Source organism: Vombatus ursinus, unplaced genomic scaffold (assembly GCF_900497805.2).
Source record: "Vombatus ursinus unplaced genomic scaffold, bare-nosed wombat genome assembly UNPS02014778.1, whole genome shotgun sequence".
NCBI classification, from domain to species: Eukaryota; Metazoa; Chordata; class Mammalia; order Diprotodontia; family Vombatidae; genus Vombatus; species Vombatus ursinus.
The window spans coordinates 18,726,012-18,743,717 of NW_020954556.1; the positions used below are offsets into that span (position 1 = coordinate 18,726,012).

The 17,706-nt window shown below is 42.4% G+C and overlaps 1 protein-coding gene across 4 annotated transcripts in view; it reads right to left on the reverse strand.

Moving 5' to 3' along the window:
• Positions 1–17,706, reverse strand: part of RASSF2 (Ras association domain family member 2) — a 70,197-nt gene that overhangs the window by 37,186 nt on the left and 15,305 nt on the right. For 2 of the 4 annotated variants that reach the window (XM_027865195.1, XM_027865192.1), the window contains exon 2: positions 13,283–13,505. The exons of 1 other annotated variant lie outside the window; for it this stretch is intronic. The gene's annotated coding sequence lies outside the window, so the exon portion shown is untranslated. Of the gene's footprint in view, positions 1–2,599; positions 2,645–13,282; positions 13,506–17,706 lie in introns of those variants that run through there. One more of the 4 variants, XM_027865194.1, reaches the window with a different exon arrangement.

The window sequence follows — 17,706 nt, forward strand, 5'->3', positions numbered from 1 at the left end:
TCCCAAGCTTTACAACAAAAGGAGTGGATCTAGTGACCCCTAAGCTCTTGACCTTTGCCTCCCAGGGTCTTGTCCTTCCGACCACATTAAACTCGCTAGCTTGCTTCTTGATGGTCTGAATTCAACTCATGTTCCCTCTTATCACAGTATCATAGATTTTAGGGCACGAAGGAATTTAGAAATTATCTTGTCCACCTTCTCTTTCCTTTACAGGTGAAAAAAATTGCAAAGGATCAGAGAGGCCAAGTAACTGGCACAATGTCATAAAGGTAGTAAGAAATCACCAGTGATGGGGCAGTTAGGTGGTGCAGTGGATAGAGCACTGGCCTTGGAGTCAGGAGGACCTGAGTTCAAATCTGGCCTCAGACACTTGACACTTACCCACTGTGTGACTCTGGGCAAGTCACTTAACCCCGATTGCCTCACCAAAAGAAAAAAAAAACCAATAGGAGGAAGGGAGTAAGCATTTATACAGCACCTACTATGTGTCAGACACTGTACTACATGCTTTACAAATACTGATCCTCACAACAACCCTGCAAAGAAGATGTTATTATTATTCCCATTTTACAGTTGAGAAAGCTAAGGCAAACAGAGGTTAAATGACTCGTCCAGGGTCACTCAGCTAGTTAAGTGACTTAACTAAAATCTTTCTGATTCCAGACCCAATACTGCCTCAAAGAGAAACTAGGTCATGGACATGGGTATATGTGAGCTAAGCAGAAGCTTCTTTTCTCACCTCCTGCTTTTCTTAGGATCCTAGACTTGGGGCTGTATTTTAGAAGTCACCTGGTTTTTTAGTCACTTTCTTCATTTTACAGATGGAGAAATGGAGGCCCAGAAAGTTGTACAAGCGGCAGAGCCAGGGTTCAAGCCCAGATCCTCTGACTTAAAATCCACCCCTCTTTCCACTGAAGGAGAACTAAAGCCACAGGAAGAAGACCAATTACAAAAGCAGCATGATTTGGTTGGGGAAACTGAGTCTCTAAGTGAAAATCCTGTAGCTGCCAGTAGCCAGCCCAGTACATGTGCAATGAGCTGATCACAAAGCAAATATCTGAGGGGCAGCTAAGTGTCACAGTAGATAGAGCACTGGCCCTGAAGTCAGGAGGACCTAAGTTCAAATCCAGCCTCAGACCAAACACTCGACACTTACTAGCTGTGTGACCCTGGGCAAGTCACTTAACCCCATTGCCTAAAAAGAAAAACAAAAACAAAAAAAACCAAGTAAGTCTCTGATACAAATAGACTTGGAAAACTGGCTTGGTTGTTAGACAAATAACTTCTTCCTGCAGTTATAACAACTGCACATTAATAAATAGCAGTATTAATCTACTATTTTTAATGTTTGTTGAGAGCAGGGTTCTTGACTTAGGTCTGTGAATTTTGGATTATTTATATTTTGATCATGGTATTTTGGTATTAATGATTTCCTATGTAACCCTATGTATTTTATTTTAGGCATTTAAAAATATAATTCTGAGAAGGGGTCCACAGGTTTCACCATAATTCCAAGGAGGTCCATAACACAGAAAAAATTAAGAGCCACTGGTTTAGAGAATGAAGGCTGGAGGGAGGACAGGTTAGCTGCTTGGGCACTGATGGTATAATGTCAATAGACCACAAAGAGAGGACAGCTACTGCAGTGGGAGAAGCACTGGATTTGGAATCAAGATGAATGGTCTTCAAAAAGGGGTAGATGATAATAGAAATAGCCCCATGATAGGCGAGAAGACAGTAAAACATAAGCAGCCAGCCCGCCTAAATGACTCCTACAGTCTATATGAATTATATCAAAAGGGTACCAAAAAGGACTTATGGATGCAACTAAGGAAAATCAGGGTGGGTAGGAGAAAGGCTGTTAGAATGGAGATGGCCAAATGTTCAACTTTTTCCAAAAATCAGGGTAATACTTTTCAGCACACCATGCTGCCAAGCATACCACCCTGATTCCTCAATCATACTAGAAAATTAAGACTTAATATTATAACAGTATCTTGATTTGAAGTCTTCAGTCTTTTTTGAATAAAGACCTGTAAGTGTCCTTTAAAAAGAACACAATAAAAATAGGGAGTCTCTTTAATTCCCTTTAGAAGGCAGAACCAATATATCAAGATGATTAGAAGTTTTTGGTAGCCAAACTACAAATAGCTTTTCATTGACCAAATGAAAAGAATTGATCCTTTTATTTACCTTCATACAGACTTGAAAGAGGGGGTGGATAGTTTCAGAAAGCCATGTTTCTCCAAGGGTATACACCTACATCATTATCTCTTGGTGTGGAAATACTAAAAGCCCTAAATGAAACTGTAGTTTTATTTTACCACTATTGTGCAACTTATCTTTTGTTTTAACAATTACTCTACAACATGAGCTGAACCACTTAAGGGGAAAAGCCTGTTCTGATCGAGCAGGGGGAGGAACAAAGCCAATGTGAACTTTTCTCCAAGCAGATGCTTGTACACTTAATAAATAATGAGTCTGGTAGAGCTGGCAAAAATGAAAGAGGAGATTGTTTTTTCTCTTGCACTAGAAATTAGCTGAACAAGCTAGGTGGCATAGTGGATAAAGTACCAGGCCTGGAGTCAGGAATACTCACCTTAGTGGGTTCAATCAGGCCTCAGACACTTACTAGCTTGTGTGACCCTGGGCAAGTCACTTAACCTTGTTTGCCTCAGTTCTTCATCTGTAAAATGAGCTGGAGAAGAAAAAGGCAAATCACTCCAGGATCCTTGCCAAGAAAACCTTAAATAGGGTCATGAAGAGTCAGACATGACTGAAATGACTGAACAACAACAAAAGAAAGCAGTTAGGATGAGTTAGGATCAAACGAGATATTTGTAAAGTGCTTAACATAACATAGGGTAGGTACTTTTGTTCCCTTCCTCACCTGAAGATGTTATAGGAAACTAGAGAGAAGCAGTGAGATATAATAGAAAAAGCAGTGGACTTAAAGTTGGAAAACAGGGGTTCAAGTCCCAGTTTCATCCCCTCCAAAGCTAAATCAATAAATCAGAGCATAAATGTTGATATCAAAATTTTTAATAGGGATTATTAAACAGTTTGTAAGCATTCAGAAGGAGGAAAAAAATGGTATCCGCTAGAAGTAAACATGAATTCACTAAAAATAAAATATGGCAAACTACATTTCATTTATGGGTAAGGTTTTAAACTGGTGAAAAGCAGAGTGATAATGAGGCAGCTAGGTGGCTCAGAGGATAAAGCACCGGGCCTAGAGTCAGGAAGAGCTGAGTTCAAATCCAGCCTCAGACACCCACTAGTTATATGACTCTGGGCAAGTCACTTAACCCCTTTTTGCCTTAATCCACTAGAGAAGGAAGTGGAAAACCACTCCAGTATCTTTGCCAAGATAACCCCAAGGACACTATGGTCTATGGGGTCACCAAGAGTCAGACATGAGTGAACAAATGAACAACAACAGTAGAGGAGAAAGGCCTGAATTTGAAGCCAGGAAGTTAGGGTTCAGGTCCTACTTCTAAACCAGAGGAGCTTTATGATCATGAGTAACTAATTTAACCTCTTAGTTCTTCCTCCCCCTGCAATCCCCCCCAAAAATCCAACAACTCCAAGATGTTAACTTAGAGTGGATTTGCCAATTTGTCTCTGCGGAGGGAGCTTCCCTCATGTCCCTGACTACAGAGGTGCAGTCTTCCACACTAGAAGTTCTCAGATGAAATTCCAAGCATGCAACCCTCCGCACCCATCCTATCTTCCCCCCACTCCATCCCCTCCCTCCCAAAAAAAACCACAGACTGGTAGATCAGAAGAATGTGATAAACATGGTGCTTCTTGATTCTAGCAAGAAAGTTACTCACAACATACATATGGCGGAGAGACAGAGAGAGTCAGAGAGAAAGAGACAGAAGAGAGGCAGAGAGAGAGAGACAGAGACATAGAGACAGAGACAGGGAGAGACAGAGACATGGAGACACAGAGACAAGGCTAGATGATGGAACAGTTGGTAGATTTTTCCCTAAAGAAAGATGGTAAACATGGATGTATTCACATCAGTTTGGAGGAGCCTGCACTGGCAGCTGGCTCCGTCCTGTTCAATTTCATTCACAGAGAAGATGAAGACATGAGAGCCACGTTTGTCAAGGGAGCAGATGACACAAACAGAGGGAAGGATAGTTACTCCTTTGAAAGGTAAAACAGGACTCAAAACTATTTTTTTGTCTTACACACAGTAGCTATTCAGTAAATATCTTCTGAATGAATGAATGAATGCATACACATAGGAAGTACTCAATAAATGCTTGCTGAACTCTGTTCCTCAACAGACTAGAATGGTAGCCCGACATTTACACTGGAGTAAAAGTAAAGTCATGCACCTCAAAAAAAAAAAAAAAACCCACCTGCTCAAGGACAGGGAATAGATGGCTTAAAAGTAGATTACACAGAGCCTTGCACATAGTAGGCACTTAATAAGTGCTTATGGAATTAAATTGCATTCACAGGTGCCATTGACACTATGCAGTGGCTAAAATAAAGCTGATACAACCGTGGGCTACCCTAAAGGAATGATTATGTCCAGAACAAAAGGTGATCAGAGTTCTATTGTGTTCTATCCCATCCAGAACATATTGTTTTCAATTGTGGCTTCCACATTTTAAGGGGTACATTGACACACTGGGATGCAACCAGAAGAAGCTCAATGGTCTTGGAACCATGTCATCTAAGAGCTAACTGAAGGAACTGGAGATATTCACAGCCTGGAGAAGAGAAGATTTAAAAGGGACTTGATATCTGTCTTCGGATATCTGAAGGGTTACATTAAACAGAAATTAAGTTTATTCTGTGTAGCTTCAGAGACTCGTGAGAGGCAGATTTAATCTCAATAAAATAAAACAAATGAAACTGTTAAAAAAAAAAAAGGAAAAGACTATGTGATGAGGTAGTGACCTCTCTAACACTGGATATGTTCCTATAGTGACTATACAACCATCTGTCAGGTATGTTAAAGAAAGGATGCCTAGAACTGGGTAGGCCAGTAGACTAGATGGCCTCTAACACCGCTTCCAACTCTATTTAATCCTTTGATTACACATTATTCCTGAAAAAATACAATTTCTCTTTAGAAATCTTTAGCCCAGCATCATAATCACCTCTCTCCAGAGGCAGCCAGGGCACTGTAGTGAACAGAGCACTGGGCCTGGAGTCAGGAAGACCTGCATTCAAATTCAGCCTCAGACACTAACTATCTGTGTGTCCCTGAGCAAGTCACTTACTCTCTATCTGCCTTACTGTCTTCAACTGGGAGAAGGAGATAATATATAGCACCTACCTACCAGGATGGTTGTGAGGATCAAATGACAAAATATTTGTTAAAAAAAAAAGTGTTTAGCACAGTATCTGGCACATAGTAGACATTTAATAAATGCCTGTCTCCTCCCTTTTTTCCAGGCCATGAAAAGAAAAACAAATTTTAATAGCACCCTTGCATTAAAGCAGGTAGAAAAGCTAACAACAACAACAGGAAATTCTGTTGTGTAATAATACCCCATTTCTACAGAGCCTTAAGGTTGCTTTGCTTTCTTCATAACTACCCTGGAGGTAGGTTATACAAACATCATGCCCATTTTATAGAGGAGGAAATGGACCCTCAGAGAACTTGGTGGCTAACCCGTGGTCAGAAAGCTAACAATAGGTAGAGAGCTAGAACTCACTCAAATCCGGGTTTTCTGATTCCTCTTTCCCCCAACCCCAGTTATGGCAATTTTCCTTCCTCAGAGTCTTTTTTCTCAAATCCCAGACATACTCAGAGAGGGAAAAGGAGAAGGAGGAGGAGGAAGGCTTATGAGGATGGAATGTAAATTGTGCTGGATACTTTGTCCTCAGGGTTACTTTTGTTTCAAGGCCTGCTGAGGCCCTGCTCTCAGTCTGAGATTTAAAGCCTTGCTGGGCCGGGAGAGGATGAGGTATAACACCCAGGTTGCAATTAGCCAGCCTGCCCTATGATTAGTTAGCATTTATAGAGACCTTTTGCTTTCCAAAATGTCTCCTAAGAATTGCTTATTGTCATTATTTGACACAAGGCAAGGTGGCAGTAACTATTGCTTTGCCGAAGGGGGCACAGAGGGAGAGACAGGAGTGCCTAGTACGGGTCATTCAGCAACCAGGAAACAGGGATGCAACTCAGTGCCCGTAAGTATTAAGGGCCTAAAATACACAAGGCACTCCATCTAACCCATGACTAAAATGGAAATTTATGAAAGCATTGATCAGTTTAATCAAGTAGATAGAAGAACAAGAAAGAAGGAACAAGACAAGGGAATAAAGAAAAGACATAATTCAAATTTGTTTTTCTACAAACCTTTGGCAGTGAATGAACCTTGTCAAAAGTCTTTTGAAAGTCTAAATAAATTACATCCACTGGCTCCCCTGCTGATTTACCCCCTTCCAAGAATCTCAGGCCCGATTTCCCCTTACAGAAATTATACCGCCTTTCACTAGATAAATTACATTTACTTCAGCCCTGGGTGATTCTTCCCTTAATTATAATTTCTGCCAATTTGCCAAGAATAGAAATGAGACTCATTGGTCTACAGTTCCCAGGGTCCCCCCAAGCAGTGCTTATGAATGGAAGTCATGTTGACAAACTGCCAACACAGGGGCACAGTAGCTGTTTGGAATGGGTTACACATTTTGGCCAAAGGTTCCCGTTTTCGACAGTTCCCTCGGAGCTGTTGGGAGGATGCCATCTGGTCACAGTGATTTTATTCACATCTAGGTTAGTCCATTGACTCTAGAGCATCCTGTGTGTCTACCGTGACTCGAATATGTCCTACCTGCCTCCAAGAGCCATTTGGGAGTGAGAATCTCGGTAACATCATCAAATGCCTTGAGAAAGAAGTAATTTCATCTCTACTATTCTCTTTGTCATTCCTGGGTGCATTCTGTTGGGAGAACAAGCCTCAGAGGTAGAGAGGACCTTGGGAATCATATAATCATAGAGTCAGAGATCTGGAACCAGAAGAAATCTTCGGCATCCAGGGTTCTTAACCTGAGCTCCATGAGCTTATTTTTTTTTAAATTTTTTTTCATGAGCTTATTTTTAAAAAAAAATATTTTTTTAACTATCTTTCAAAATAATTGGTTTTCCTTTGTAATCCTATACATTTTATTTTATGTGTTTAGAAACATTATGCTGAGAAGGGGTCCATAGGTTTCAACAGACTGCCAAAGGGGTCCACAAGACACAAAAAAGCGTTGTTAATTTGATCTAATTCGTACGCTTCATTTTACAGAGGAGGAACTTTACAGACTTCTCTTGTCCCATCCTGAATGTATCTAGGCTTAGTGTGTGGCTTTATCCTTACTCTCCAGATAAGGCACAGCTTAAGTGAGGGTGATAGACAGTGAGCCGCAGTAGGTCAGCACCAAGGTCAAAGAAAAAGCTCACTGGCTCGTCAGCAACAGCTCTTGGGACTATCAATTCTGTATCACACAGCCTTGAACTGCAAGAGAACAACTTCCCAGCTGGGACTGTCAGAGGGGGGTGGAGGCAGCAGACAATGGGAGGGAATAACAGATAAAGAAGCCCCAACCCTAATGTCTCTGACAAAATCCTTTCCTTGTTTCTCCTTCCAGGATGGCTCCTCTGCATGGAGCTTCCCAGGCAGGACACACTTCCCCACTGTTCAGATGCTCACCAGTGGTCCAGACTCCCAGGTGTGACCTCTGAAGCCTTTCACAGAGGCACATCCCAAGAAAACAAAGCAGGCCAATTCCCCTCCAGTCCTGATGTTCTGCTTTCGCCAATCCTGAGATGAGATGGAGACAGAGAGTCTAATGGAAATCCTCCAAGCTAGGCTGGAAAAACCTCATCCAAAAACAATTCTCTTCCCTCAACTCAACCATTAACCCTTGGTTTTCCCTAACACCCAAGGCAGCCCTATGGCCCCAGGACTGGAGAAGCAAAGAGACAGGAAGCTGCAGGCCAACATGAAGTACTCATGCTCACCTGGCTCCATCAGAGCGTGGGGAAACACAGAAAGTTCCCATTTTAATTTCAGCCTCACTTTAGTAAAAGTCATGTAGTTCCCTTTCTAGTCAACCAACTAAAATCTTAAATGTCACAGGAAAGATTCTCTCAGCCACTGAATGCTACAGAGATTGGGAAAAGTAAATCCCAAAACCAGAGCAGGGCAATCTTGGGCGAGAACAAATAAAGCAAAACAAAAAAAAAAATCCCCTCATACCCCACGGATTCCTTAAGTTTGGCAGAAATAACTTGGAACAATAATCCATAAAGTAGAGACCTATGGTGGGTCTAAGTAGTCTGAGGCAGGTAACCAAAGATGACAAATGCTCCACTAGTGGTGTAAAAGACATGTTGAAGAAAGCTCAAGACTAGAAAAGGAGATGGGCTGACCATGTGGTGAAAACCGGACAATATGGGAAACCAATGGGACAAATGGCGAGTAGGTATTTATACTGGCACAATTCAATAATCCATTGTTAGGCTGAGAACCTCTATCAAAGCAGACAACTCTGGACCTTGCCAAAGTTGCTGTGGTTGAAAAATACATTATCCTAAGGCCAATCGGGTGAGAAGTCTCTCCTCCAACAGTAGAACAGAGCAATGGATAGGGCACCGAACTTGGAGTTGGAAAGATGTGAGTTCAAATGTTACCTCAAGGTGTTACTAGCTGTGTGGTCCTAGGCAAGACATTTGACTCAGCCTCAGTTTTCTTGTCTGTAAAATGAGGAGGTTGGACTCATTCTCCTCTAGGATCTCCTTCAAGTTCTAAGTCTATGACCCTACGATCAATCAATCAACAAGCATTTATTAGCAGTATTCATGTTCCAGTGGCACAGCCATTGATACTAGGGCAGCCCTTTCACACAAGAAATAGCAGAGGGCATCTTTAGTTAAGGATTGAACACTGGTTACCCACAAGATATTAATGTAATGGGAAGAGTTCCAGATAACATTTATATAGCAATTTAAAGTTTACAAAGCTCTTTACATGTATTATCTCATTTGTTCTTTATTGTTGTGAGTAGGTGCTATTATTATCTCTGTTTTACAGATGAGGAAACTGAGGCTCAGAGAGATTATGTGACTTGCTGAGGGTCACAGAGTTAGTAAATATCTGAGGCAGGATTTTAATATTAGGTAGACTGTCAGCTGAGGATTTAAGTGAAAACATGGATAAGAATCTCACCAGAGACATTAATAAGGGCTTGGGATCTGTGTCAGGGGTGGGAGCATCACCACGGATAAAATCACAGATCCAAAGAAATGCCAAAGTCTCCTTAACTACAGAGAAATGACTTCTAGGTGGAGGCCACTAACAAAATGTACTTCTCTTTTCTCAACACCACCTTAAAGGCTCATTTTTCCAGGTTATGTGGCTGGAGCTGGGACTGGGAATTACTTCTCTTCCACTACCAAAGATATAACAAATATAGACTAGAGAGTGAGGGAGAAAGTAATATGCAACAGGTCAAGCTCCCTAGAAGGAAGACTGGAAGGGAAATTGTGTATAGTTTGGCACCAAAATGGCTCTGGAGAGAAAAGCTAATGGAGTTTCCATTGTTTGGGCCTTTGTCCAGAAGAACAGCCAAATTTATATGCTGTTTTAGTTTTCAAAGTTCTCCGCATGCATTATTTTATTTGGTCCTCAAAACAACCCTGCAAGGTGGGTAATACAATTATCTTCACCCCCATTTTACAGATGAGGAAACAGAGAGTGATGGAGGTAAAGTGACAAAAAATATAACACTCAACTCCAAGTCTCCTGATTCCAAACTTTTTTCATAATTTTGTAGCTGCCTCCTATCCATGAGACCGCTATAGGAACAGTTGAATAACTGAGAAGGAACTGATAGATGCAGGGGAAAGGTGGAAGGCTAGCACAGGGTAAAGCCCATTCAGAAAGGATTCCCAAAGCCTCCAAGGGATCAGCACAGGCAAAAAAACCAAAAAGCCAGCTCTCAACATGATATTTCTAAACCCAGGATTAGAGGAGAAACACACCTGCATTTTCCACAACATCTGTTGTGGAAAGAGAGCTTAGGTTACATTAAAGAAAGGCACGTGATGAGAGAGAGAGAGAGAGAGAACGTAAAAAAAAAAAATGGAAAAAACATAGAGACAGAGTCTCAAAAACATGGGAGGCATGTTTCCTGTCTTCTACCATACCCAAGATCATGTCAAGGACTGATATATTTTTGGAAGGATATTGATCAGCTTGATCAAGTCTAGAGGCTGTCAGCAAGGATGTTGAGGGGCCTCAAACCCATTAATCGGCCAAAGAAAATGAGGATGTTTAGTGTGACCAAAGGAAGATTTAAGGTGGATATGGCAGCTGCCTTCAAATACAAGGTTTGTCCTGTTGAAGAAGGTCCAGACTTGTCCTATTTGATTTCAGACTAGGAACAGGAGGAGGTGAAAGTTTCAGAGAGGCTGATTTAGACTCATTTAAAGGAAAAACTTCATAACATCTAGAGCTGTCCGAAAATGGAAAGGGATGATTTCTTGGAGGGTGCTGGGTCCCCCTCACTAGGTCTTAAAACACAGGCTGATAACCACTTAGTGGTATCATTATGATTCAGAATTTTTTTTTTTTTGGTGAGACAATTGGGTCACCAGAGTCACACAGCTAGTGAGTGTTCTGTGTTGAAGGCCGGATCCTGACTCCAGGTCCTCCTGACTCCAGGGCTGGTGCTCTATCCACTGTGCCATCCTGCTGCCCCGGTGTACCATTATGGAAGATATTCTTTTGTGGGTTCTGGGTAGACTAGTTGACCTCTAAGGTCACTTCTAATTCTGTGATATCTGGGGTGGCTGCAAACACTCCAAATGGATCTCCAAGAGGCTCTAACAAGGGACTTCTCAGAAGGAAAATGAAACAATGACAGGGAATTCATGAAGGCCTATGTAGGAACACGTAGACATCCAAGAAAACTAGAGACAAAGATTTCCCTATGATTTGGGTAACCGTTTTACAAAATCTAAGAACCCGATTCAAGGTGAATGGTGAATAAGTCAGGTTTGACTGAGGAAAACAGCTTCCTTCCCCTCTTTCTTTCTATGCCCTTTCCTCCCTGAAAAGTCCCCCCCCACACACACATACACCCCACTAAGGTATTAGGGCCTGAATGTTCCTCCTTCCAGAGGTATTTACCTTTTAAAAGAAAGAAAAAGGAATTGGGTTTACACTAAGGCAAGAGAGATCTGGTGGGACTTTCTCTCTCTCACCCTCTCCCCTTCTTTTTCTCTCCTCCCTCCCTCTCTCTCCTCTCCCCAACCCAATCTGCCTGGCATATTACAACTCTTTGAGGAATAGGTAAATGATAGCATGCCCTTTCTCCACCCTGGAAAGGAAGCCAGGATCACCTGAGTGGGCTGCGCCAGAGCCTTGGGCTCCTGGCTGCCTTTTCTGCTTTGTGTTTTCTTTCCTCAACACAAGCCAAAAAGCAATCCTGAGATGAATGTGTCTGGCCTTGGACGCAGCCCCTCAAGCTCAAGAGATTGGGAGTGACTAGCTTTCTCAATAGGAGCTAAGAATGTTTACATACATACATTTCCCATCTCTAGGTGCCTTTCAAATATCTCCAATTGCATGTCCAATAAATGTCTTAAACTGCATGTCAAAAAATGAACTCATATTCCCCCATAAACCCTATCCCTCTCCAAACTTCCCCATTACTGTTGAGGATACCCACATCCTCTCAGTCCCTCAGGCTCATAACCCAGGCATCACTCACCCTCCATGCCCAATCTCTTAGGCCTCTTGGTTTTACTTTTGCTATATCTCTTAAATGTGCCCCCTTCTCTCCTGACACTGCCGCCACTACTCTAGCTCAGGGCCTCATCACCTCACGCCTGGATTATTTTGTTAGCCAGCAGGTGGGTCAGCCTGCCACAAGTCTCCACCCACTCCAGTCTATCCTTCGGTCAGCCACCAAAGTGATTTTCCTAAAGCATAGGTCTGACCGTGTCACTCTCCTCTACTCAATAAACCCCAGCGGCTCCCTATTGCCTCTAAAACCAAATAAAAAATGCTATGTTTTGTGTTCAAATCCTGTCATAACCTAGATCCCTCCTACCTTTCCTGTCTTCTTAGTACCTCAGTCTCTGTCACATTCTCTTCAATCCTGACACTGGCCTCCAGGCTGTTTCACAAATAAGATGCTCTGTCTCTTGACTCGAGGCACTTTCTCTGGCTGTCCCCCATGCCTGCAAAGCTCTTCCTCTTCATTTCTGCCGACTGGCTTCCCTGACTTCCTTTAAGTCCCAACTAAAATCTCATTCTTTACAGAAAACCTTTCCCAATCCCTTTTAATTCTAGTGCTTTCACTCCGTTAATTATTTCCTATTGATCCTGTATATAGTTTGCTTTGTATGTATTTGTTTGCGTATTGTCTCTCCCATTAGATCGTGAGGGGAGAGATTGTTGTTTACCTCTTTTTATATGCCCGGAGATTAGCATAATTCCTGACACAGACAAAGTGCTTAATAAATATTTATTGACTGACTGGCACATATGTGTGTGTGCATAATTAGCATATGTATGTGTGTGTGTGTGTGTGTGTAAAAGGCTCAAATAATATAACATAAAGTGCTTCAAACTTAAAGACCTATATAAATTGAACTATTTTTATATGGTGAGTTAAGTACTTAAATATTATATATTATACATAATATGTAATATTATGTATATACGTACAGCTATGTTGTTTTTCCCTAGTAGAAGGCAAGCTTCTTGAGGGCAGCGTCTATTTTCATTTTTGTCTTAATTCCTCTAGTTCCTAGACCAGCTATTGTAAAACTACATATTCAATTGTAAGATAGAATTTAATTGAGAAATAGGAACTTACAGAAGACTTTAACAAAAGCCTGAGGACAAAGAAAAAGAAAGACCCCCTAGTAACAAGAGCTATAAAAGTTGTAATTTCTAACTTGGGCTCCTTGATGAGGGAAAAGGGAAAGGGCATTTTCAACCTGGATTCAAATTCTCAAGTCATATAAAATTGGCCCTTCAAGGCAAAAGGCATCACTGTGAGAATGGCCAGCCACTCCCCATGAATGGGGCCAACAGGAGGCTCCTGGAAGATACAGAATCAAGACCAGTGGGGAACCTTAGAGCGTCTCGTCTGGGTCAGCCCTTCACAAGGGCCTGATTTTGGAGCAGAGATAAAGAAATCCAAAAAACATTACTTGACTCCTAAGCCTGAGATGTGGTCATCTATCCCACACTCAACCCCAGTGGGCAACAGAAAGGTTTAACAGGACTTCAAAAGGACTTACTGTGCCCCTCCAACAGGGATGATAGACTCTTCAGCCTTCAAGAAGCTGGTAGAGAAGTCCCACAATCCTCTACAGGCTTCGGGCCCCTTGAACAGAGGCGTGTTGGGAAGCTCACTCGAGCTCCTCTCTCCCTTGTCCGGCAGCACTGGGTGGGTGTTCTTAAAGAAGCCCAAACTTCTGAGACTGATTATGTGCTGGGCGAACGCAAAGTTGGCAGAAGCATCTGGGTGCGTACAAGAGAATTTAGCCTCAGATTAGAAATGAACATGTGTGATAAAATAACTGAAGCCTGAGAATCCCAAAAAGATGACCTGACCACCCATGAAATAAATACCAGAGGCTACATCTTGCCAGTCACAGCACTCCCACATCTTATAAAAACACCGACGGGCATGGCTGATGCTGGTGCTTGAAGTAATTACTCTAGGCTAACAGCCCCTGGGCTATATCAATGCTATTGATTATTAACAAACTCAGGCACTCTAATGACTATAGGAACATAGAACTAGACCAGGGAGGGACCTCAAGAGGCCATGTCCTCCAATGTCTTTATTTTGCAAAAGAGAAAACTGAGGCCCAGGAAAGACCGGTGGTCACACCGGTAGTAAATGTCAGAGCTGGAATTTGAACCCAGGTCTAGGGATCCCAGAGTCAGAGCATACTGCTGCCACTTGTAACATCCAGCCAAGTTTAAATAGTATTGCTAAGTTGTTGTTATAAGGGCAGCTAGGTGGCACAGTGGATAGAACACCAGACCTGGAGTTCAAATTCAGGTTCAGACATTTACTAGCTGTGTGACCCTGGCCAAGGCACTTAACCCTGTTTGGCTCCATTTTCTCATCTGTAAAATAAGTTGGAGAAGGAAATGGCAAACCACTCCAATATCTTTGCCATGAAAACGCCCAACGGGGTCACAAAGAGTCTGACATGACTGAAACAACCAAACAATGTTAGTTCATTTGGTGATCTCATCCACTGCCGTGGATTCAATAATCACCTCTGCAGATGATTCTTAGATCTATTTATCCAGCCCTAACCTCTTTCCCGAGCTCCCGTCTTGCATCTTAAGATGAATCTTGCATCTCAAAACTGGATGGCCCTAGACACATTAAACTCAATGTGCCCACAACTAAACAAATTTTTGTCCCCCTGCCCACCTCAACCTTCTCATCTTCCTAAATTCCCTATTACTATCAAGGGTGCCCCTATCCTTTGAAACCCCTAGGCTCTAACCTAGGTGTAACCCTGTACTCCTCATTCTCTTACCCCCTATATCCAATCAGCTGCCAAGTTCTATTGTTTCTACTCTCATGATATCTCTCCTATTGCTCCCTTCCCTCTTCTGACACTTTCACCACCCTCTTATACCTCATGCCTGGACTTTCACAATAACTTGCTGATTGGTCTCCCTGCCTCAAGTCCCTCCTAGAAAGCATTTATTAAGGGCTTACTATGTGTCTGACACATAGAAAGGGTTAAACAAAGTTGGTAGAATTGAAACGAATTCAGATCCCTTCCTGCTACAAATTATGATTCTAGCTTTGAAAGAAAAGGGGAGAAAAGACAAAGAGATGTTTTTCTAGAGTCATTTGAAAGTTGTGCTACCAGGACCCAAGGGACCGGATGAGACAAATTCCCTCTACTCCTATGATTGTAATAAGGCACTCTTAAAACAAGCCTCCCCACCCCAGGAAAAAAAAAAAAAAGAGTGATCCCATTATTCTAAATCCTATTCAAAGTACTTATTCATATTGTGTTAGAGGGTTGGCTTCTTATAGCAGGTGGTGGTTTTGACACCGTTCTAACCTCCATAACATCAGGGAGTTTCTGTTCCTCTGTGTCATTTTTTTTCTCGTTTCCTTAAACAGAAGCTCTTTGATGGCCAGTACTTCCTGTTTATTGACTTGTTACCAAGCTGCTCCCCATCATCTCTGATATCACATCCTCTTCCGAAAGAGAACCTTACTTGTTCTTCCTTTTTTGGTCCTATGTGTGGGGATGACGGGGTATCTGCAGGTTCAGGCTGCATCCAAGCACTCCATCCTCTGCCCCATGGCATCTCTCAACACCCAGGGTAGCCTCTAAGCCAGGGGTGGGAAATCTGCAGCCGCACTTGAGGACCTAGAGGGCTACATGTAGTCTCGAGGCCGCAGGTTCTCCACCCCTGCCCTAAGCCCAAATGATGGGGCAAAGGGGGAGCATGGGAGAAGTGGGGGGAGCTGCCAGCACAAAAGGGACTCTTTGAGTGCATCAACAGTGCTGTTAGGATGTCATTCATTCAATAAACATTCATTAAATGCCTAATTAATATTCCAAGCACTGGGCTAAGGAACTGGGCATACAGACCCTTCCCTAAAAGAGCTCCAACTGAGGCGAAATAACATTTACAGAGATGAGTCAATTCAAAATATATACAAAGTGTCTACGAACTATTTTTTGGTGGTTGGGGAAGGCAATAACAACTAGGAAGGATAAGAAAAAAGGCTTCGAGCCCGAGATGACATTAGAGGTGAATTTTGAAGGCAGTTAAGAGACTGAAGGTGAGGAGGGAGGGCATTCCAGGCATGAGGGACACAGCTTTTACAAAAGCACAGAGGTGGGAAAGTCTTGTACTGGGAAAGGCAAGAAAGCCAGTCTGGCTGGAAAGTCGAATGCCTGAGGCAGAGTAATATGAGAGCAGTCCGGAAAAATTGGTTGGAGCCAGACTGTGAATAAGTTATCAATGTCTATCGAGAAGCAAGAGGCATGAGCACCTTGGGTAATAAAAACTGGTGACATTTACAAAGCACTTTAAAATTTGCAGAATACGTAAAGTTTATGTACATTATCTTATTTAAACAGTGATTTGGGGGCAGGGGGAGAAGAGGGGAAACAGGACCTTTTTGTTCGTAAAATGCAGGACCTAAACCCACGTATTCCTGACCGAGGCTGCCTCTCACCCACCAAAGGCATTAATATTCCCATTTTATAGATGAGGAAATGGAGGCTCTAAAAGGTAAAGTGATTTGCTCATAGTTGCATAGCTAATAATATTAATAATAATAAATAATAGCTTAAAATTTCTACAAAGCTTTAAGGCTTGCAAAGGGCTTTATGTGTATTTCCTCATTTGATTGTTGTCGAAACTGCCCTGTGAGGTAGATGCTATTATTATCTCACTTCACAGCTGTGGAAACAGGGTGAGAGAGGTTAAATGACTTACCCAGGCACACAGTTAGTGAATGTCTAAGGCAGAATTTGAACTCGGTCTCCCCGACTCTAATTCTGGCCACTAGCCATTGTGATACCCAGGTATTCCTGACTCCAAATCTAACAGGTTTTCTACCACACATGCAGAAATGAGCCTCAGAACTCTCTTGGGTAATTCATTCTCCCATCACAAATCTCATTCCCTTTAGAGAACAGGAGAAAGAAGTAGAAAAAAAAGTACACAGTAGAAAATAAGAACAAGACAGGGTTTGGGACCCAGGGCCCAGCTTCCCCTCCCAGTTCTACTCCTAACTTGCTGTGGGACCCAAGGCAGGTCAACCCTCAAATTAATCTGAAGGTCAAAGAAAGGGGTAAAATCCCAGGGCTGCCACTCCTCACTCCACCCTGGAAAAATTACGATCAAGCGGTACTCCAGAGGTGAAGTGTCTCACCTCTCTACTTGTCTCATAAATGTAAAGAGGGAGGGGGCAAGTGCACCGGATGTTAGATGTTGTCTTATTATAAGAGCAGGATTGAACCACCGCCCTGAGCTTCAAAGACCAGTGACTTGTACCTGTTCTCCAGAGTGATGACTAATATGGGAAAAGAGCCACCTTGGAATTTAAAGAATGTTTTCTTCAAAGAAGTTCGAAGAGCTTGACCTCGAATTGCTCTAACCAGAATCTCCGAACTTTTTACAGCAGCAAAACGGAGGCATGGGAGCAATAGCCTGATTCTCCCCAAGGTTACTCATGAGCTCGAGTCAGAACTCCAAACCCAGGTCTGTCTTCCCATCTGGTCCCATTCCACCAGCTTTTCAGGGTGCTAACTTAAGAAAAAGCTCAGAACATGTGGGAAGGACATAGGTTTATCAGGTCAAAAGATCACAAGTTCAGAACTGAAAGGAAGCAAAAGTCAAGTCCAATACTCTCATTTTACAGATAGGGAAACTGGAACCCAGAGAACTAAAGGAGCTTAGCAGAGGTCAATGAATCCACTAGCACTTTTAAGCACCTACTATGTGCCAGGCATTGTAAATACATAGACAAAAAAATGACACAGTCCCTAACCTTAAGGAATTTACATTCTTCTATTCAGGGAAACAACATATATCCATACAAGTATAAATACAATATATACAAGGTAATAGGAGGATGAGGGCAGCTAGGTGGCACAGTGGTTAGAGTACCTGGCCTGGAGTCAGGAAGACCTGAGCTCAAATCCAGTCTCAAACA